This window comes from Silene latifolia, chromosome 7, assembly GCF_048544455.1.
Source record: "Silene latifolia isolate original U9 population chromosome 7, ASM4854445v1, whole genome shotgun sequence".
Classification (NCBI taxonomy): Eukaryota; Viridiplantae; Streptophyta; class Magnoliopsida; order Caryophyllales; family Caryophyllaceae; genus Silene; species Silene latifolia.
This window is the reverse complement of record NC_133532.1, coordinates 716,967-740,976: the sequence shown is the minus strand read 5'-3', so window position 1 is coordinate 740,976 and position 24,010 is coordinate 716,967. Positions and strand designations below refer to the sequence as shown.

General features: G+C 37.1%; 1 long non-coding RNA gene across 1 annotated transcript; it reads right to left on the bottom strand.

Moving 5' to 3' along the window:
• Positions 1-5,893: 5,893 nt before the first annotated feature.
• LOC141590812 (uncharacterized) lies at positions 5,894-6,930 on the bottom strand. The gene is made up of 3 exons (XR_012520497.1): positions 6,804-6,930; positions 6,387-6,711; positions 5,894-6,302 (listed from the first exon to the last, which is right to left on the bottom strand). It is a non-coding gene; the product is annotated as an uncharacterized LOC141590812 (long non-coding RNA).
• Between the last annotated feature and the right edge of the window lie 17,080 nt (positions 6,931-24,010).

The following is a 24,010-nucleotide window of genomic DNA, read 5'->3' as shown; positions in this document are numbered from 1 at the left end:
AAATTAAAGTTTCAATCTTGAGCATTAAAATTTCACTCGTAAAACATTAAAGTTATATTTATAAATCAGTAAAATTAAATAAATCCAAATTTTTATATTTGAAATTGTCTAAAAAAATTAAAATTTTAATTTTTAGCATTAAAGTTTCACCTGTAAAACACTAAAGTGACATTCAAAAATCAATTTTACGTATTTAAAATAAAATTTTATAACATAAATCTAAATTTTTATTTATAAAATTACCTTAAATATTAAAGTTATAATTATAAAGAATTAAAGTTTCACTCATAAATTAAAGTTTCATTTATAAACCATTAAAGTTTGCATCTTAAAATTTTTAAATCTCAACCATCAATCTTAAAGATAAATGGCTAGGATTAGGACTTAGGGACTCAATTATTTAGGTGGACTGATTTTAACTTCACTCTCTCTCTCTCTCTCTCTCTCTCTTTTATATATATATATATATATATATATATATATATATATATATATATATATATATATATATAGGGTTGAGATCCTATGAGAACCCTCTTCCCATGAGAACCATGTGAACCTCAAGTTCAGAACTTTTGTACCAAAAGTATAACAAAGTTGTACTAAAGGTTCAGAACAATTGTACCAAAGATACATGGATTTATTTGGCCACTTCTATTCATGAACTTGTGTAAGACCGTCTTAAACAAATATTTATGATAAATTTGAGATTTTGAGTCATCTTCCCATAAATCATTTTGGAAGAGCGGCGGTAATTAACAGTAGAAGAAGGACTTTAAATATGATTTTTTTTTTAATTTGAGGCAAGTGGCTAAAAGCTTGACGGCTGGAACAAGAAGAAACATTTAAATATTCCAATTACTAGAAATTTTCAACAATCAAAATTAAAAAGAGAATATATTGTGGGTTACACTAAGTGTTGCAAGAATGTTGCACATTTCTTCCTTTCGCTTTGGAAATGATTGCTTCATGTTTTAACATATTTTAAATTGATAAATTACTTTTCCGTGTTGTAGAAAATGGTCACATAGATGGTACTTGTGGACTCATACGACTTTGATGAATAATTCGCTGTGATAGTGTAAAGTATTGCCCTCGGAACAGACCCTATCTTCAACACTACACAACTCTAATATGTCGGAACAACAGTCAACAACAAGCCCTCATTGATAACCTACTATGAAAACTCCAACCGATTAATGCTAACCCAAAAACGACCTGTTCATCTCGAAAACAAGGCAATACAAATACAACTTCGATCTTAATATTTTTAGCAACAAACACAAGGATTTCATGCTACATTATCACCTTAATATGTTCCCAAAATTTCAGACCAAATTGAGTTAAAACGAATGCATAGCATGTAACGAATGCATACCATGTAACGAGATTTTATCGACGTCGACTCAAAAACAGAGCACAACCTACTGCTACTATTCTACCCATTTACCACACGTAATTTCCGTCTATAAGTTTCATATAAAAAATGTTAAAGAACTCCCAAGAGACCGTTATTCAATATAGTTATTAACTCAAACCCGACTCGGTAAATATTCATTAAACAAGCACTAAGCAAGAGGTATGCAGAACACATGAAACAAGGATGAATAAACCTACTAATAAGTCACGAATATATCATTATTAGAGGTGTTGCAAAGGCTAAGCGATGGTGGTGGAAACGAACTTTGTGCGTGAAAACTATCCTATGTGTAATTAATGTTGACGTCACTAATATGTATATACACATTTGCCTAGTTTCTAAATTATCCTATGTGAAATTAATATTGACATCATTTCATGTATGGTGTATACTTCTATACCAGTATGTCTTCATATGAGTAACTATGGGGATAAGGTTAATTTATAAGTTAATCGTATTATCCGCTGATGTTTTGGTAGAAAGGCAGTGAACTTTTGGTAGAAAGGTTCTGATCCTTTTGTATAAAAGTTCTGAACCTTCGGTATAAAAGTTCTGAACCCAAGGTTCTCATGGTTCTCATGAGAAGGGAGTTCTCATAGGATCCTATATATATATATATATATAAATATATATATATATATATATAAATATATATATATAAATATATATATATATATAAATATATATATATATATATATATATATATATATATAGAGGTGGGATCCGGTGAGAACGACCATTCGGTGAGAACGCACTAGATACATTAGAATATATATAAAAGGTGCACTTTTTTTTTTTTTTTACCAAATCTCATATACACTTTTAACTAAAGTAGGTACACTTTTTACGAAAATTCTATATACGCATTTTAAGAATGTAGATACACTTTTTTTTTTCCAAATCTCATATACACTTTTAATTAAAGTAGGTACACGTTTTACCAAAATTCTATATACGCATTTTAAGAATGTAGATACACTTTTTTTTTTTCAAATCTCATATACACTTTTAATTAAAGTAGGTACACGCTTTAGCAAAATTCTATATACGCATTTTAAGAATGTAGATACACTTTTTTTTTTTTTAACCAAATCTCATATACACTTTTAACTAAAGTAGGTATACTTTTACCAAAATTCTATATACGTATTTTAAGAATGTAGATACACTTTTTTATTCTAAGTACAATTTTTAAGTGAATTCTATATACACTTTTTTTATTCTAGGTACACTTTTGACTTTCATTCTATGTACATTTTTTAAAGATTGTAGATACACTTTTTGCTAGCATAGGTACAATTTTTTGATAGACTTTTTCTTAACCAAATGTAATATACGCTTTTTTTTTCACAATGAAATAAGTACATTTTTTTCACATAAATTTTAGATACACTTTACAATAATGTAGATACACTTTTTCCGATCTTAGGTACACTTTCCCCAATCTTCACCGTGGCAACCGCTAGTGACCGGAGACGTAAACTACAATGCTAATATATATCACCTTTTATTTCATCCACTACCCACAATTTGAATTAAAAACACTAATATTAGTACTAGTCACTTTCCTTGCCTATTAATTCATGATTTACAAGTCAAAATTCAACTAACAAACAAAACACTTTTTACATAAAATGTGTCTAGAATTTATAGGTATGGTTCAGTTAGAGTTTCCCGCAGTCAGTAACCGCTGTATAATCTTGTCCTGTACGCCTTTAGTGCAGCCGGTATCAAACATGGAGCTCATGTCAGTCCTCCGTATTGTGAACCAAATTACAAATGGATCAAATTTGTGAATTGTTCATGCCACAAATTCCAGGCAACACACTAAGAGCAGCACCTCTTCCTATACCGATCCAAGATGTTTGGATTAAACTGATGTTTGAGTCTCACCCCCCTTCCTATATCAATCTATGTTATCTGGTTTAAACCCATGTTTGTAAGATTTGCTTTGCCCGTGTCTTCAGAATTGCAGTATCTTTCAAAATAACCTACAATAAAAAACATGTAGAAAATTTCTTACCTGATTGTCGGAATGCCCTTGTATTATTTTTGGGTCGAGGGAGAACGAGAGGGGCAAATACAAACTCGACACTGCCGATAAACTCGACGACTCGGCCACCGATCAAGACACCGATTAACCCTCTTTAACTCGGTCTGATTTTCTCCTCATCTCCACCGCCCGATCCTTTTCCCTCTCTCTTCTCTCCATTTCAACCACCAGCTTCATCATTCCAAACACCTCTCATATTTGAACGATCCCGCTACCACAATTACTTGATGCTTCCGACAAGTCCTTATAAGTGATCAGCGGACAAAATAATCAACAACTCAACCTCTGAATTATCATCATCTCCATCGACTTCGACTTCGACAAAAATGGATATTGAATGGATGTAACGACATTTTTGGGAATTTAGGGAATCAGGGAATTTAGGGATTCGGATTTGAAAAAATATAATGTAAAATGTAGTGTAAATTAGTTTAATGTGATGAATCGATACAGTTATTAAGTGAAATAATTAATAATAATGGAATTTGTAAAGGGAACGATGAGTATGATGGTAAGTTCGACGCCGGCGTCTGGTGGTGGTGGTGGTCGGCGGAGGCTGGATGGTTGTGGCCGGAGTCAGGGGCCGGTGGTGGGTGGGGGAGTGAGTGAGATACGGTTTGTGTTTGTTTTGCTGTTAATAAATAATAAGCGGTGTAGGTGGTATTTATAATAGATATGCGTTCTCACCGAATGATCGTTCTCACCGGATCCTGGATCTATATATATATAATATATATATATATATATATATATATATATATATATATATATATATATATATATATATATATATATATATATATATATATATATAGAGAGAGAGAGAGAGATTGGATTTGGTGAGTTGGTTCTTATGGTGAGTTGTGAGTTGGAGAAATCTCAACCATTAGATTACATTAGAGATGAATGGCCAAGATTAATCTTACATGTCATATAAAAACACTGTCATTTATTATTTTTTTTTTTTTTCTAATGTTACTTTTTTTTTTTTTTTTTCTGTTTTTTTTATCTCGTGTTATTATGCTGTTATTGTGCTTTTTTTACCACTTTGATTTTTTTTTTCTCTTATGTTTTTCTTTAATTTTCTCATTATGTTACCTTTTTTTCTTTTTCTTTTTGTACCAGATTTTTTTTACTTGAAATTTTTTTTACTCTTATTTTTTACCTCGTGTTATTGTGCTTTTTTTACTTTGATTTTTTTATGACTTTGATTTTTTCTCTCTTTTTTTTACCACATGTTATTGTTATTCCGCTGTTATTGTGATGTTATTCTGCTGTTACTTTGATTTTTTTTACGACTTTGATTTTTTTTTCTCTTTTTTTTTTACCATGTGTTATTGTGCTGTTATTCTACTGTTATTCTGCTGTTATTGTGATGTTATTCCGGTATCACTTTGATTTTTTTACTACTTTAATTTTTTTACTACTTTGATTTTTTTACCGCATGTTATTGTGCTGTTATTCTGGTGTTATTGTGATGTTATTCCGGTGTCACTTTGATTTTTTTTACGACTTTGATTTTTTTTTTCTTTTTTTACCCCGTGTTATTGTGCTGTTATTCTACTATTATTCTGCTGTTATTGTGATGTTATTCCGGTGTCACTTTGATTTTTTTTTACTACTTTGATTTTTTACTCTTTTTTTACTTGTTTTTTTACCACGTGTTATTGTGTTGTTATTCTGGTGGTATTGTTATTCTGGTGTTATTGTGATGTTATTCCGGTCTCACGATTTTTTTTACTACTTTTTTTTATCACTTGTTATTTCATTGTTATTCTGTTGCTATTGTGTTATTACTTTGGTGTTATTATGGTGTTATTTCGATTAGCCTCACTTTCACATGTATAAAATGACTCGCAGTAATTCTCCACTGTATATACATCATAAGGTGGGATATCTACCAGAGAATAAAAGGCCTAGAAATAAAAGAAAACACGTAAATGGGGGAAGTAGCTTGATACTAAAAATTTCATAAAACTTATCCTAGACATTTTCTACATTTTTATCCTCTTCGTCTCCATAGAGTTAGTCAATAATGCATAACGTAGTTCTAAAAAAAAAACGAATGCATAAAGTAGTAGTCAAGAATGAATAATATTCTGTTTGCTTCAAATCTGATATTAGCCTACTCAATTGGACGTCACAGGAAACATGTATGGGCTAACTATTGCCTGTTGTATCATAATGAGAAGCTGCTTAATGACAGTGCATCTCTGCAGGATTTTCCATGGTCTAAACAAGCTCTCATGAATCAATTGTGACCAATCTAAAACAAGCAGGCAAAACGTTATGCTGCATTATGCTGCCACAATAGCTTCATCTCGTCTCGGCACCGAAACGGTATGGGCATGAATGTCTAACAAAATTAATTGACCTATAAGCGAAATAAAGTATGAAATTCACAGCAATATCATTCCAGTCATATTCTATTGATTTGTGCCCTGAACTGAGAAGTGAAGCAAAGTAAAAAGACAGATTATGGATAACGCGAACTTCTGGTCACCGATGAATTCACTCGAACTGATTATGGAAATTAGGCTTTTCTTACAGATGACACTGACTAATACTAAAATTTACAAAGAAACCAAAGAACTAAACATACATCATCATTGGCTCACTGCCCTGAGGCGGTGACAGATTTAAAGCCACAGATCAATTTACAAGTGTCATGCATTGAACAGCTACTGATTTCCTGAGGCAGGGCTGTTTTGGGCTTTGCTCATATCACCCCATCCTCGGACCCATGGTTGTCCGGGTGTTGCTCAAGTCTCTGAAGCAGCATATCTGTTTAGATTGCTTCCAACCTTTTCTCGGACAGCTGTGAACACCTATGATTGTTAAACTTAGTGGTCAAATTCCGTGTTCACAATACAGGCATCAGAAAATCCAATTACTATACTCCATAAACTCACTGGGTTCTCAATGATTGATTCAAGTGGCTGTTCCTGTTCACTCAACCACCTCCACAAACACAACTAGACATAAATTTCAGATCGAAGAAACATGAACAGGCAATACTCTTACTTATCTTAAGATGGTCTTTTATTCTTGCCAAAACTTCTCTATTGAGGTCGTAACAACACCATCATAAGTTAACTGCAGGTTAAATGTTAAGAGAGAAAAAAGACGTATGGGTGAACCTCTTCTCTAATGCTTTGAATCCGAGTGAAAAATTCGAGGCATAGCGAATCATTTTCTTGCTTAAGGAAGGTAGGATCCTTGTTGACTGGTGGATTCCTGAAAAGGCCGCAAAATGATTTTTACCATCCAACAATAAATAATAAAACTTTCTAAATAGTAAGATGAGTGTTAATGAAAAGAGAAGTTACGCGCGAAAATCTTCAATCGCCTTTTCACAATCAAAAAATTCTTCAGGAGGCGAATGAGAGTAACATAATACACCATGCCTGAACAATATTCCAATATAAAATCAATTGAATTGAACTGCGAAAGGAAGCCTGACATAGTATATCGTCGAAAATTGACGATATTGTTGAATTTAATGGTAGAATTCGTGAAATTGCAGGAGATATCATTTCTAGTATACTAATTTTGCCCAAAATTCTAGGTATTTTTTATTTTTTAATCGTTTTTTTACCCAATTCTGGGTTTTTTTTTTGTTTTGGAGGTGGAGGGAGAATGAAGATAGGAATTATGGGAAGAAAGACGATATACTATGTCAGGCTTTTTTTTTTTCTTTTTAGTTTCAATCTCAGGCGTTGGTTTCCTTAAATCAATGGTTGAGATTTTCCAAACTCACAACTCACTGTAAGAACCAAACTCACGAGATCCCGCCTATATATATATATATATATATATATATATATATATATATATATATATATATATATATATATATATATATATATATATATATATAGGATCTCGTGCGAACCTAAAGTTCGGTGCGAACTGCGAACTAAAAATCCCAACCCCTTAGATTAGATTAATTAAAGGCTATGATTAGAACTCAACAAATCATACTCAGACCTCGTATTCGAAACTCAAATCCCCAATCTTACTTCCTCCTTCATCCTTAACCACCACCACCACCACAGTATTACCGCCGAAGCTTCGACATTAATCTCGCCGGCGCACCACGCGACAACCAACGTCGGTGGTACTCACACTCCTTTTTCGCTCTTTCTTTATCCTCTTCATTTCGTCCTACCTCACCGCCAGCCCGGTTAGTCTTCGTGATAATCGACTCAATTTCACTCGAAATAATCCGATATGGTCATTAATGCGGTTCTTTTTTCGAAAATCTATTGAAGATAGAGTTTTATAAAAAAAAATATTGGATCTAAGGTGGTTATGGCGCCGATTGTTATAGTGTTAGTGGTTGATTAAGGTAGAGCGAGGAAGACGGATGAGTAACGAGTCACACACGTCTGCGAGCTCTATTCAATGGTGGGTGGTTGGGGGTGATTAGATGCCGCACGTTCGTGGGGCTTGAGTGTGGTGGATCTTGGATGTGTCGGGTCACCACTGGAGGGAGTTGGGTTTGGAGGTCTGATTTGAACACTATCAGACCTAAAACGTCGTCATTCGGACCGAGACGTCTCCATTGACAGCATTGATACTTCTCAAACTAGCCATTGCAAGAAGTAAAACATATACCAAAAATTGTACATTACCCATTTTCCTCGCTTTTTGTTTCTTTGTTCGGACTTAGGAAAACATAGTGAAAATTCTGAAGTTGCATGAATTTTACTATTGGGTGATGCGGTGAAATTCTGGTATTTTTCTTTGGAAAAAGGTGAGAAATTTTATGATAAGGGTGACAAAGATAACAAAGATAAGAGTGAGTGAATGAAATGAAAAGCATGAAAGGGAATGTTAAGAGCAAATTGATGCGAAGCAAAGAAAGTAACAAGTCAAGTAATTGGCATGTGACATTAGATAACAAAATTATTTGTTCATAACAATACAAAATGGTATCATCCTCCTTGTCTCAAAGATCTATCACTCTAGTTGTCCTTAGTAAAGGTGCCTTCCTGGCTTTCTTTCATTCTCTGATCCCTCAATCGATTTGTCTATCGATTTGTGTATTTGGGCTTGGTGGTTGTCTTGTTTTGCGGTGGTTGTGGTGGCGGGGGCGGTGGATGCGAAACTCGCCATGCCCTTTGTATGTGGCTCTTGAACCTGAACAAAGTTCACATGGAACACGGCTACGGTTCCTCTTCTATAAAAATGATGACGAAAAAAACAAGTTATTGGACGTCGACTTTAATGTTGTATTCAATTTTAATCCATGTCCTGAACCAAAAGGATGGCGGTTAAAGGCTGGATAACCATGTTATATGACTGCTGGTGGTGAAATTGGACTCAAAAATAAAGAGATGGATTGGTTTAAGATCAAGAAAGCTTGGAGTGCTCCTAATGTTTATAAGTTTGTTTGGTGTCCTGGATTTATGGGTGCGGTGCACCTACGATTTGTTTGAATTTGGGTGTTGTTAATGAGGGTCTTACTTTTATTGTTGTTAGACCCGACCCTCTTTGGGTCCAGTTCATTCGGGTTTAAAGTATGTAACGCAATTTTAAACCCGTATTTGTACTTTATGTAAGCGGATTTGTATGATAAAAGTCGATCATATCCACTTGTACGTTTAGTGCAAGTGTTGTTTGCTTTGATGTTTTTAATAATAAAAGTCGACTTCATCTGTAACTATACCGAGTATAATTTTGTTCCCCTAGTTTATTTAGTTTTTGTTAATGGTAAAATTATTATCAACCGTTAGTAAGAAAATAATACAATACTCATTTAAATTATTAGATGCATACTTTTAGAGTGCTCGATATACTCTTTCAAGTTACTAGATACATTTTTTTAAGTTGCTAGATACGCTCCTTTAAGTTACTAGATACATACTTTTAAAGTGCTCGATATACGCCTTTAAGTTACTAGATACATTTCTTTAAATTGCTATATACGCTCCTTTAAGTTACTAAATACACTTCTTTAATAGATACACTCCTTTAACTTACTAGATACATTTCTTTAAGTTGCTAGATACGCTCCTTTAAGATACTAGATACATACTTTTAAAGTGCTCGATATACGCCTTTAAGTTACTAGATACATTTCTTTAAGTTGCTAGATATACTCCTTTAAGTTACTAAAAACACTTCTTTAAGTTGCTAGATACACTCCTTTAACTTACTAGATACATACCTTTAAGGTGTTAGATACGCTTCTTTAAGTTACAAGATACATTTCTTTAAGTTGCTAGATACGCTCTTTTAAGTTACTAGATACATACCGTTAAAGTGCTAGATACACTCCTTTAAGTTACTATATACATTTCTTTAAGTTGCTAGATACGCTCATTTAACTTACTAGATACACTCCTTTAAGTTACTATATACATTTCTTTGAGTTGCTAGATACGCTACTTTAACTTACTAGATACACTCCTTTAAGTTACTATATACATTTTTTTAAGTTGATAGATACACTCCTTTAACTTACTAGATACATGATACGTGCATTTTATATAGTCTTTTAGCCTATTTTATGCACGTATTTCTATGCTTTTATCGTGGTTTTATGCTACGAAATGCCCCGAATATGCTACTTTGGTGTATTTTGTCTTAATTGCAGGAATAGACCGGAAAGTAGCGGAATCAAGCCATTTACCGCCCGTTTTGCATACATTTGGAGGAAGAGTAGATTTGGAGCGGGAATTATAGCTGTCTTGGGATGCGTGAAGGTGTTTCGGGAGCTAAAAGGACGAGTCAAGGCAAACCAACGAGAATTACAAGCTGCTGAAGTCAAGATCCACTCGATCGAGTACTTTTCTAGTCGATCGAGTGGTTTAGGAGTCAATAATCAGTCGATCGAGCAGAATATATGGTCGATCGACCAGTTTCCTTTATAGCCTTGCTCGATCGAGCACTATTCTAGGTCGATCGAGCTGTTCCTGAGTGAAGTTCACTGGATCGAGTGATTTAAGTAGTCGATCGAGTGGATATTACTGACGGGCTGGGCTTTTTAGTTATATTCCGTCATTAGGTTTAACTTTACTCCTAATTTCTTATAAATAGGAGTAAAGGTTGTCATTTGGAATTATCCAATAATCCGGGGATCACGTTGCTCTTCTCCCCTTCTCTATACACTGTTACTTTTGTTCTTCATTTCCGGATCCATTAATTTAGTAATTATTTCTTCCCTTCTCTCTTTAATTTAATGTTTATTGTTTTTATTTCTTTTATTCTTGTTTCCCCCATTCCCATGTCTAGCTAATTTCCCCTTGGTATGTTAGGATTAGGGAAGCCGTGGTAGCGATGCTTTAACTGTATTAAATAGATTAGCCTTGCGATAGGAATTGTATTAGGCAATTTAATTGTTATCCGGTCGAATGAATGCATGCAGGAGACCATAATTCTAGTTAACCCCGATCTAGATCGAAAGATTGGAAGGGAAGGCTTGCTTAATTACAATAGGGTATTGCAGTGAGGGCGAAAGTTAAGCTGTTTACGCTCTAGGGCGGTTTAAGGACCGAAAGGTGACGACCATAGCTCTTCTTATCAATAGTCTAATCGCCTTAATATTCCCGATAGTATAAGATCTGATAGCTGCCACGGTGGACCGACTCCTAGCATACTCCCTTCCTCTTACTGTTAATTCTCTTATTCTTTTCCCTTGCCTTAATCTCTAGTTTAGTTAAATCGATCAAACCCCTAGCATTGTGACATTAGACAGATAGATAGACGAATAGATAGTACACCGCCTCCCTGTGGAGATCGACCCTACTTGCCGCTGACTTCTGTTAGCAGTAATTTAGGTATTTTATTTTTGGTGTAGAAACGACCGCATCAAATTTTGGCGCCGTTGCCGGGGAGGCAATCTATTTATTTATTTGTTAAATTTTATCTGTTTTTAGCCTCAGAGGATTTTTCCCTTGAGGCCGTTTTAATCTTTTGTTTAGTGCTGTTTTGATAGGCCTTACAGGTACTACCTAGACAGTTCTAGGTGAAAGACAGTCAAAGGGAAGGCTTGAGTACCTTTGACCCATCACCGATGTCCCATTATATGAAACGTAGGTGATCTCGCTACGGGAGATGTGGTTCTGCCGAGCACAATGCATGCAGTAGTTGTGCCGCCACATCCGCCCTATCAATGGCCACCGCAACAAGATTCCCCTGATATACAAGAAGAAGACCTTGCGGAGCTGAAATTCTTGATGGAGGAACTTGCATTCCAAGTGCAAGAATATGTCTCGCGATTTGATGAGCTCGAGTCTCCAGTTGCTCAATTAGCGGTGAGATGGAGAGAGAAGAGATCATGAGCCGACGTATTTAATGAGAATGCTTGTATCACAAATACATGAGAGTGATAGATATATGGATGCTCGAATCCTCGAACTGGAGTCACAAATAGCTCAGTTAGCAGCTGAGATGCAAGAAGAAGAGGTTTATCTTGCTGAGAGCGGTTTTTCTCGTAAGGAAACCGTGTTGCCCAATGATGATGACTTCTATGACTCGGACGACGAGTTCCTATCGTATTTCACTACCCCACGCGAAGATTTGTTGCACAGACAGAGGAATCACTCGATCGAGTGACAATTATTGGTCGATCGAGTGACTTTCCACAAGAACTTGCTCGATCGAGTGAAAATTCTACTCGATCGAGTGGAATGCAGGAGGATAGTTCTCGATCGAGTGATTCTGCCACTCGATCGAGTGAATTGCGGGAAGAGATTGGTCGATCGAGCGAATTTCGCTCGATCGACCGATTTGGTCATTGGGAGTCGTAATTCGTCATTTGGGCTTGATTTAGATGACGACTTTGATGATGACAACGGTTATGGTGAGTCTCCCTTATTCAAAGCCGAAAGCTGGATGCACTTGAGGTGAGATTTACGGGACGGATTCCACCGAGGACGACAAAAGGACAATTTGAGTCTGTAATTACTCCTAGCACGGAAGAGGTAATGAATTCTTTTATCTATGATTCCGTCATTAAGAGTGATCCCCCTGAGGTAGTAAACGGTAATTTTATTATTATTTGTAAATTGCCTCGTCTTATTCATGCTTCCTTTTTCAAAGCTATACCCCCTCATATGTGGACGCATAAATTAGCAATTTCTCACCATCCTTGTCATTTTAAAATTGTTAATCTAATTTGGAGCCCTAAATTATTGACAATTGCTCCCGCGCTCCTTTATTTGGTGGATAAATTTAGGAGCGCCCATAGGAAATTTGTTAGACTTAAATGTCTACATATCTTTATTTCCTACCTTGCTATTCCACTTTTGTGCTACTTATGCTTTTGTGTAGCACATGCGCAGATGTATGATTTGATGTTGCGCGCTTTGAGCTGTTTTTTTGATCATGATTAATTAGAGGCTCAAGAAAAAGAAGGTCGAGCTGGGACTGATGAAGTTAGCGCTACCCGGAGGCAACCGGCGATTTTATTTTGTTTTGTTTTTATTCAATTTCAGTTGTAATAAATGGTTCTTATACCATAAAACTATCTCAGTAAGCTTGTTTTTGTTAGTTTGCGGGCTGTTTTAATTCCATTTTGCAGGAATTACATCGAGGACCAGTCGATCGAGTAGTCATTCTACTCGATCGATCACTTTAGCTGAGAGATCTTCTCGATCGAGCAGTCAATCCTCTCGATCGACCACCTGCAGAAACAAAACCACTCGATCGACCACATCACCATTCGATCGAGTTGTTCTTGGACGCCCACTCACTCGATCGACCACTGTTCAACAGACATCGAGTGATATTGACTTGGATTAGCTTCCTGAGACGGTTTTCCGGACCTTAGCAACCTCCCATTTCATGGTCGGTTTGGGGAGGTCCCTTATTTCGCGCTATCTTGTAAGTTTTCCGCATTTACTCTTTTCCTCCTTTAGTTTGCATTTCCTTTCCATGTTTTGGTACAATGGGGGCATTGTACGGTTTGGTTTGGGGAGGTTATGCATCCATATCTGTGTCTGCATATTGTTTTTAATGCATTTATATTATCACGTTTTATTTATGTTTGCATTGTTGTTTATTTTTGTTTAAATGCATAAAATTCTCATAAAATTTGAAAAATTGTTAAAATTCAAAAATTTCACGTTTATTTTTGCATATAGGTTGAGTCGGAACGGTAGATTTCCATGATGACATTGCACTGCATTTGTCTTTATGCTTAAGCCTTGCACTGAACTGTTATCTTTTAGCTTTGTCTTATTGCATAATCTACGAGTTTATGTTTAATTTAGCTGAACGAATAGACTTGACCTGAAATTTTGGCAACCTACTTATAATTTCTAAGATTTAGAGCCGTATAAACTGGTGTCATTTATGACCAGTTTCATGTAGGATTGTGAGTAGTTACTCCTTGCATAACATGTATCATCAATTTGCACGTATATGAAATTCAATTGCTTTCTGCCTTCATACATTCGGGTTAGTGGTTGGTGTCACATGCAGGGAGGTGCTTACATTTTCCCCTTTCTTTCATTTTACCCATAAACTCCACATTAGCCAAATTTGCCAGTTGACCTTTAGCTACATCCAAATTTAGCCTGCCTTGTCAAGCTAGTTTAGATTGTTGTTTTGCGGTATATATTTCATTGTATCAAATATTGGCGCATATTCTATTGAATTGGAGTTGGTAATCTATGAAGGAGAGGAGAATGATGAAAAAAAAAACGTGATGAAAAAGAAAAAAAAAAAGAGAATTCGAAAAATAAAAAAAGAAGAAACCGAAAGGAATGAAAAAGAAGAAAAATGAAAAAAATAGAAAAAGAAAGAAGAGAAAAAAAAAGATGTTGTTAGTTGACGGTTTCTACTCCTATGTTCCATCTTACATTATTTGAGGAGTATGTTTGGTTTGGTTTGGTGAGATTTTATGCCAAATGAAGGGCATGGTGCTTATTTCATAATTGAGTTGGAAATGGATATGTTTCATATGGTTCTGTTTAGGTACTAGCTTGATCACCTATACCTCCACATTCCCATAAATGTTTTGCCTTTTCTTACCCATTGCCTCACTTTACCATATTTTTGTAAGTCCTCGGCTGTGACGGACCTTGTTTGGTTGGAATGTATGTATGGTAGTCAGAATTGTCTATCATATTAGTTGCATGCATGTTTATGTGGGTCGTAGTCTCGGTGAGCGACTATTTTTCTTCTTCTCTCTTACATTCATATGCTTACCCTTTGCTTCATGAGAGAAGAGTGACCCGTGAGAGTCCATTATTAAGGGTCTTGCAAGGTCGACGGTTCAGCTTTATTATAAACATCTTATAACTCGTTTGCATTTGACTGTCTAGCTATAGGTGTTAGTTTTCTTGCATTAAATTGGCTTAAGCGGGCATTTGTAGCCAGCTCTGAGTTATTTTTCCGTTCCATTAGCGTATAGTTTTGAGTTTACTCGGGGACGAGTAAAGGTTTGGTTTGGGGAGATTTGATACGTGCATTTTATATAGTCTTTTAGCCTATTTTATGCACGTATTTCTATGCTTTTATCGTGGTTTTATGCTACGAAATGCCCCGAATATGCTACTTTGGTGTATTTTGTCTTAATTGCAGGAATAGACCGGAAAGTAGCGGAATCAAGCCATTTACCGCCCGTTTTGCATACATTTGGAGGAAGAGTAGATTTGGAGCGGGAATTATAGCTGTCTTGGGATGCGTGAAGGTGTTTCGGGAGCTAAAAGGACGAGTCAAGGCAAACCAACGAGAATTACAAGCTGCTGAAGTCAAGATCCACTCGATCGAGTACTTTTCTAGTCGATCGAGTGGTTTAGGAGTCAATAATCAGTCGATCGAGCAGAATATATGGTCGATCGACCAGTTTCCTTTATAGCCTTGCTCGATCGAGCACTATTCTAGGTCGATCGAGCTGTTCCTGAGTGAAGTTCACTCGATCGAGTGATTTAAGTAGTCGATCGAGTGGATATTACTGACGGGCTGGGCTTTTTAGTTATATTCCGTCATTAGGTTTAACTTTACTCCTAATTTCTTATAAATAGGAGTAAAGGTTGTCATTTGGAATTATCCAATAATCCGGGGATCACGTTGCTCTTCTCCCCTTCTCTATACACTGTTACTTTTGTTCTTCATTTAGGATCCATTAATTTAGTAATTATTTCTTCCTTCTCTCTTTAATTTAATGTTTATTGTTTTTATTTCTTTTATTCTTGTTTCCCCCATTCCCATGTCTAGCTAATTTCCCCTTGGTATGTTAGGATTAGGGAAGCCGTGGTAGCGATGCTTTAACTGTATTAAATAGATTAGCCTTGCGATAGGAATTGTATTAGGCAATTTAATTGTTATCCGGTCGAATGAATGCATGCAGGAGACCATAATTCTAGTTAACCCCGACCTAGATCGAAAGATTGGAAGGGAAGGCTTGCTTAATTACAATAGGGTATTGCAGTGAGGGCGAAAGTGAAGCTGTTTACGCTCTAGGGCGGTTTAAGGACCGAAAGGTGACGACCATAGCTCTTCTTATCAATAGTCTAATCGCCTTAATATTCCCGATAGTATAAGATCTGATAGCTGCCACGGTGGACCGACTCCTAGCATACTCCCTTCCTCTTACTGTTAATTCTCTTATTCTTTTCCCTTGCCTTAATCTCTAGTTTAGTTAAATCGATCAAACCCCTAGCATTGTGACATTAGACAGATAGATAGACGAATAGATAGTACACCGCCTCCCTGTGGAGATCGACCCTACTTGCCGCTGACTTCTGTTAGCAGTAATTTAGGTATTTTATTTTTGGTGTAGAAACGACCGCATCAATACACTACTTTTAAGAGTGTGTATTATACGCCTATTTGCTTTAACTTATTCAAGAAACTATAAATTATGAATAAAGTCCAACATTCCCTATATAATATGCTCCATATTTTGAAAAATAGAATACACTGGGGAGTAATTGTCCATAACAAACATCATCTTTTTAACCTGGCAATAATTCATTCATCTTTCTTTTCCAACTCAAAATTCTCTTTTATCAATCTTCAGACAGAAGACATACCCAATGAAACTTATTCATTGCTACTTAGACTTGTCCTGCCATACACAATGAAACTTATTCATTGCTACTTGGACCCGTCCTACTGTAGTGTAGACCTACTCATAAAACGGCCGGGTCTGATGACGGGACAACCCGACTCGTGGTTCCGACTATGGGGCGTGAGCGTGACACACACGCACCACCAACTGGGAAGAGTCGAGTGCAACAGACTCTGGCCGATTCGTTGATCGGGTCAATCGTCATCGTAGTAGTTCAGACAACCGACCAATCATCATTATAACATAACATCGTTATAAAAACATTATACCGTCATTATGAACTTATAGCCAGTGTCAAGTCAAACACGAATGTGACTACGGCGAGTGACACACACGCCTTCACATAAGTCTATTATTTGCATTTGCCCGAATATCACATAGATACATGAAAAATGAGAGAAGCGTTTGGCCGGAACAAAGCCACTAAGGCTATTTACGCAAGGTCAAAGCCAAAAAGGCACTTTGGAGTTTGGTCTGATGCATCATGAAGACAAGGCGATATGGGCCACAAAAAAACAAAAAACAATTGTGTAGTAAACAAAAACCAGTTAGTTTAACATAAGTGATAAAGGTGAAGGAAATGTATATTCATATACATATTTAACATACTCTTATATGTCTAATAATTTGTCATAAAATTAATAACGGAACTTATGCATGCAAACAATAAAATGAATAGAGGAGAAATTATGTCCTTACATATTTAATTTCGGATATTTGGGCACAAAAGAGATCCCCTTTCTCTTTTGTTCTTGAGCTTATTCCAATGGAAGAATGAAGATCTAAGTGTAAGATCTCTCCCTATGCTTTATACCCAAGGCTCCTCTTAATTAAATCAATATTATAAATACTAGTTATAATATTAATTATAGTAGAAAATTGAACCAAAAATATTTATAAACACTTAAGTATTTTCGGTTTTGATGAGAGATAAAGAGAGGATTTTATTTCTCTAGAAAACTTATATTTTGGATGAGTTGAATGAATAAATATAATCTAAAACATTTTAGAGTATTATTAGGTAAAATTATAAGAAAAACAATGATGAATTGTTCTTCTCCAAAACCGTGTAAGAGAGGACATAAAGGGAGCCAATGCATGAAGAAATTGTTCTTCACAAGGAACAATAGGTATGCAAGGCTAGGGTTGCCTTTAATCATTGTGTTTTCCCACTAATTATAAACAACATATAATTAGCTCAAGTCCCTCTATTTTTCGGCCCATTTGGTAATATGGAATCCATATTATTTTTGTCAATTGTCTATATGTTACATGTCATATGTCACATATATTTGTTATGTATTTTTAACATATTAAAAATCAACGTATTAATAAAAATACGTCACATACAAAAATCGACTTAGTAATTTCATAATTACTTGTGCCAAAAATTTTACCAATTATAAATTACAACATATTGTATTTATAACAATTCATTCAAATTTAATTGTTACATTAAACAATTTATTTCATCCGAGTAATTATACAATTTAATTACTCGGACCGTATCTTATTTAATCACATTTCAATATGATACGTAAATTTTACTTCCAAAATCGTCCGTCAATTTTCAAGTAATTTAATTAACTCGTAACATTATACGATTAATTAAATAATCAATTAAGAGGGTTGCCCTTTAGGTATGACCTAGGGGGTCAATCGATCACCATCGTCACACGACGTAATGTCAAACTCTAGTAAGCCAATCATTACCGATATGTGTTGACCAGTTGTGAGAACAAAATTACTTCCCAATTGTATTCATTTTAATGAGACTTAAACATGTGATCATCATGATCATGATCGTGATCGCATTATTGTCGGAGGACACATATTCCAACAATCTCCCACTTGTCCTCGACAAGTGTGCGTCACCAATTCTCTTGTCCTATTACTATCTCCCACTCAATGCAAGGTGTCTTTCAGTTCGTACTTGCAAGTGATCATATCGAGAGTGGTTTCCTCGATCCGGAGAATAATCGATTGACCGGATTTATCCACTCGGATGCCATCCGAGCGTGGCCACGCATTTCCGATTCATTACTCCTCGAGTGGCCCCGAGATATTGTTATAACCCCGACTAGGGGTGGACAATTCCTATCGCACTCATTCCCTTCGACTAGCCACGACCATCATAACCCAAAATATGCCCATTTGACCCCATTTACGAAGGTCGTAGTAACACAAATCAAAGTTAATCAAATCGTGCCATCTTAGGCGAATAGTCTTTAGTCAAAAGAATCGACTCATTTGAATACTATAGCAGCTCTCGCCACGACCAGGCTATATAAATTTTCCAGAACTCTATAAGCGGTCATAAGGCCCGACAAAATGTTCCTAACAATCCGCCTATGTGATCGACTAGTCATCACACATGACTCTATGGCACTTGAACTTGCCATCAATCGCATCACACTCTAGTCACTTCGAGACGTCACCTCATTGTAGACACCTCGTTTCTGCACCCCTCGCAAACCACCCGGTGATGATTGGGCCGCATGCTTGATTCGCGGAACGATTAGTGACAGTTCGTAAGATTATCGTCAAGTGATTGCTCAAAAATTAATGTCAGCCTCTTAGTTGTCATCTACGTCCTGATACGGTCGTTTTGGCAGTAATTAGAGTACATTCGGAGTCCGGGTCAAAAACCGTCTCCATTTTCTGATAGCTGTTAAATCCCGAGTCAGAATGTTCTGGAATATTCCGGATATTTCTATTCCATATTTCTCAAATTTTATCTTTTGGCAAATAATATCCCGTAATATTCAAAAGATAATCGAATTAAATCCGTCCTACCATAACTTAAACACGGAAATCTTTCTTAAACAGGAGGAAACCTCCTGGGAATAGACGCAGCAGCAGTCCGCGCCTCTTCCAAGAGACGCTTGATGGGCCGCGCCTCTTCCCAGGCCCTTCTTTGCATGATTTACGTATCTTTTATCTTTCCGAGATTCACTTCCAAAGAGTCTCCGAAACCCTATTCCTTCACGTGATTAGTATAAATAGGAGCTTTCGTTCCTCATATTTCTCACGCGAGTGTCCGCCCTTCTCTTCTCCCTTTGCATTCTAGACTTCGTTCTTACTAATTGGCGCCTACGTGCTTGAACCTTCGACCACGTAAGCTCGGATCTTTCCGGTACCAGACCTCTCCGTTGCATGACCGACCAATTTGACCACTACACAATAATCAATCTAATTAATCAATTTGTTAAATCGTTTTCCTCTTACGAGGGCACTCTTTCCTTGCATTCGCGTCGAGCATCACTAATCGATTTTCTTAGTTCTTCTCGTTCCGTCAACATGTAAGTCTGAGGGTGTATAATTCTCTTTTATTTATTGTTATTTATTTTATTGTAATCACCGTTGTAAGATTTATGTCGAAGGCACCTCATTAAAACCGATTTCTAAAACCGTCTTTAAAACCTTTTTTGCGGATTTCTAGTAGACAGACGTCGAGAAAAGACGCAAGCAATCGCCGCGCCTCTTCAAAGGAGCGCAGCATCTGCCGCGCCTCTTTGTGAGGGCCGCCAGATTTCTCGCTTCTTTTCTTCTTCCTCCGTCCTCTCGCAATTCGTATCAAATTTATTTGTTTTGTTTGTTCGTCTGTTAATTCTCCGTCATAAAATCATAATAATTAGCATGTATATTGTATCATATATTTCATCATCCATTCACATGTTTAATTCATCTAATCCAACTTAAATCCCAAGTAATTCATATTTGCGGGTTTTCGTCATTAAGTTCAATTCGAGTTTTAGGGATTCAATTCGTTCGTATTGGGTTTCTGGGATTCATTGTTGATATATTTTTTATTGTTAATCCGCCATCAATTCGTCATGTTTAGTTAATTATTCGCTTGTTTAGTCATTCATTAACATCGACCCTTCACATAAATAAACCGTCTTATTCCGTCTTAATCGTGTTTTGCTATTTTATGACCTCAATCATATGTAAATAATCTGTAAATCACTTTCATCCGACTAAGTAATCTAAATCAATCCATTAAATTCACCAATAAACGTTAACAGTTGCAGTTTTGGCTTCACAGCCAGAGTTCGTCCTTGGAACAGACGCAAAGAATCGCCGCGCCTCTTCCAAAGGGCGCATTACTGCTCGCGCTTTGTTCGGGACGACTTCTGTCCCTGAACTCCTTTTCTGCCTTGACCTAGTTTAATTAGTTTACATATTAACCTACTATTATCCGTATTATCACCTTCTGATCTGTCGTGTTTTATTCTTTTATTTCTTTTTCTCAAATCATCCGTTTTAAAGGTATTTTCGACATAGATCGCCTATTCCAATGTAATTAATGTAATTTCCCTTTATTGTAACTTTCATTCTTATTGTATTTCTTTTATCATTTGTATGCTTCACATGTAATTGAGCATTAATTCCAACTTCGACCCAATTGTGTGCTAACTTAATTGTTCACCGACTTAGTTAATTCTTCACATGCTAGGATTAATCTATTGGATGTTGCATTGCATGCATATAGCCGACGATATATCAAGTACAAATAAACTCCCTAATCATTAGTAGAGGCCGCTATCGAGGCGGGCGGGATTAGGTGTTCGATCAAAAGAGCTTCCTAATACGTACCCTCACCCCTTACTCCAGATCTCCGTGAGCACCCGTGTTCATTGGCATCCACGAGAGTCATTCTAGACATAGAATGCTAAGGGTAACGATTGCTTAGTGTTCATGTCACTACTTTGTGTCTTGACATGACACGAGGTATTCGAACGGTTCCAATTTCCCATAAAAATTGGTGGCGACTCCATACAAAATGCAAACGCTTGTTTTCGAGCCCCTTCACTCCCAAGCGCCCCCGTGGGCGGCCCGCTGTCCACAGTTTGGCGACTCCGCTGGGGAATACACTTACGTGTAGCTAGGGTGAAACTTGAACAAGGTTAGGGAATAAGTTTGTACAAGACAATTGTCGGTTTTCATAACTCGGTCTTCCTAGACCGTTTAATTCGGCCTTCCTAGGCCCAACCCAACCTATTCGACCAATCGTCCCGTCTAAACGGTCCTAATTCCTATTTGGGCCTAAAGATGGATAGCGATTGACGTCATCCATACCATGATGCTTACTCTTGTTTGTATCAAGGGCCTTCACTACTTGAGGAAATGGACTAGGAATCGGCCTTACTCTTGTTTGGCACGAGCCTCTCCACAGACTTCGGGTTTGATGGTTCGGTATGGCAACCCACCCTTTAAACCAAAACCCTTCTAAAAGCACTCAAAGATCCCGTTATAATGCTTGTATAAATGTGTAAAACTCTACATGATCACCATTTCTAAACAAAACCATGACGAATTTTCAAAAAATCAAAACCCATTTTCAATCAAGAATTTCGAAAATAGGGCCTTCAATTAGCGCAAAAATCCAGTCAAAACTCTGTCCGTTTGTCGTGTCAAAATTCGGGCCATAAGCCCATTTCAAAGCCTCACTTCGAGTCCACTCCTACAACTACACTACAGTTGGCTAGGACCCACATTTTCAAAGACCTTGTCTTTCTTCAAAACTCACTCAACACAAGTGGCACACACCCACTTCACGAGTCAAAATTTTCCTCTTTTAGCAAATGTGATAGAATGGTCGATCGTGTTTTGATTCGTCGCCGGTCTCTTATCCAGTTTCAAGATGCCCGGGTCAAGTGATGATACGAACCTCCAGCAAATTCAAGAGAATAGTAATCAAATCCTAGCCGCTACGCTGCCCAAATGCAAATTACCCGAACCAAACCTATGACCGCCTCGAGCTCATCGAAGGCCGCATCTTTGATGTAGAGGGAAGGCTACCTCCCCCTAAAGGTGAAGAACTAGGTTTTTCCGATGACGAGTCCAAAGATGAGAATCCTCTCATGGGGACAATCTGGTGAGAAAAGACTCCAATACCTAGAGGAGCAATTGATGTACCTTAAGGGGGATGACATTTACAGGGAGAACAATCGTAAGTATGAAGCCGTCAATTCCAAATTGCCCACTAACTTTAGCATGACGGATATCCCTAAGTTCAAGGGACATGAGAACCCTTTGAACCATATCCGTGCCTTCAAGGATTACATGTCTATCAAAGGCATCAAACCCGAGATGTTCTTAAGGATCTTTCCTTCATCTCTCGACACCATCCCAAAGCAATGGTTCTACACTTTAGATCACAAAAAGGTCGCTACTTGGGAGGACGCCGCGATCGAGTTCTCAAAACAATACGCGGATAATGCCGAGATCCAAGTCAACATGCGCACTCTAGAGGTTCTTACCCAAAACGACAAAGAAGGATTCACCGACTTCCTAAGTAGGTGGAGGAAGACTAGTACTCAACTAGTAGAACGTCCAGATGAGGCCACTCTTGTGGAGAAGTTCGTGGACAATCTCAAGCCCATATATGCCAACCATTTGAGATATCAAAACATCAAGACTTTCAAAGACTTAACCGTATTAGGGACACGGATTGAAGATGACATCCGCAAAGGACTCTTGTCCAAAACGGTGGGTCGAGGATATCAAGGGTCCACAAGTCGTTCATACGGCTCTACTAGCAAGACCGACGAAGTTAACCTTCTCGAACCATCCAAGAAAACTAGCCCACCAAGGAAGTTCACAAACCTTGGGGATACATACTCCAATGCTCTAAAAAGGCTAGTGAAGCAAGGCAAACTCCAACCCATTGGACCTACTCCCGAGCCCGAAAAGAAGTCCAAATTCTGGGACGAAAATTCCTACTGTGAATACCATAGGGGTAAGGGGCACGACACCGAAAAATGCTATAAGTTGAAACACGTGCTTCAAGATATGATCGAAGATGGTCGACTTCCAATTCCACCAGGAGGTAAGCCTAATAACACTCAGAATCCTCTTGGAGTTCTAGTGATTACAAGTGACGAATCTACCTTAGATTGCTCACATCTCATTTCTCCCACCGAAAATGAAATTCACGCAATTGAGAAAGAAAGACTCTACTCTACCATCTCCCATACCATCTCCGACTTCATCGCCTGGGCAAGGAGTGTAGATAGACAAGTGTGGGAATTAGAAAGCATGGTAATGATCTTACGCGATCCCAATGCAACACCTAAAGAACGCGTACCATTGATCTTCTCTCAAAATGCTACTATGCAAGAAGTCATCACCGTGGTCGATAAGCTAGTTGATCAAATCATACAACTAGAAAGTGACATCATGAAGATGAAAGAACTAGCCACAATTAATGGGGTTTGGGCCGATGACGATGAAGACGAATACCTCATTGAAAACTCTTTGGTAAAAGAGGTAGTCCAAAATGGCGAAGACCAAGATGTGGATCACCTAACTCGCTCGGGCCGTCCATGCAGTACTACTCAAAACAGTCCAACCAATGTCATCACACCAAATGACAACGAAGACGACCCCACTGATCATTTGCTCAAGCAATTACAAAAAACCAAGGCCGATCTTTCATCGGCAATTAGTGGCGAGCTCATTTCCACACCGCCAAGCTTTACTACAAGCTTTGGCCAAATT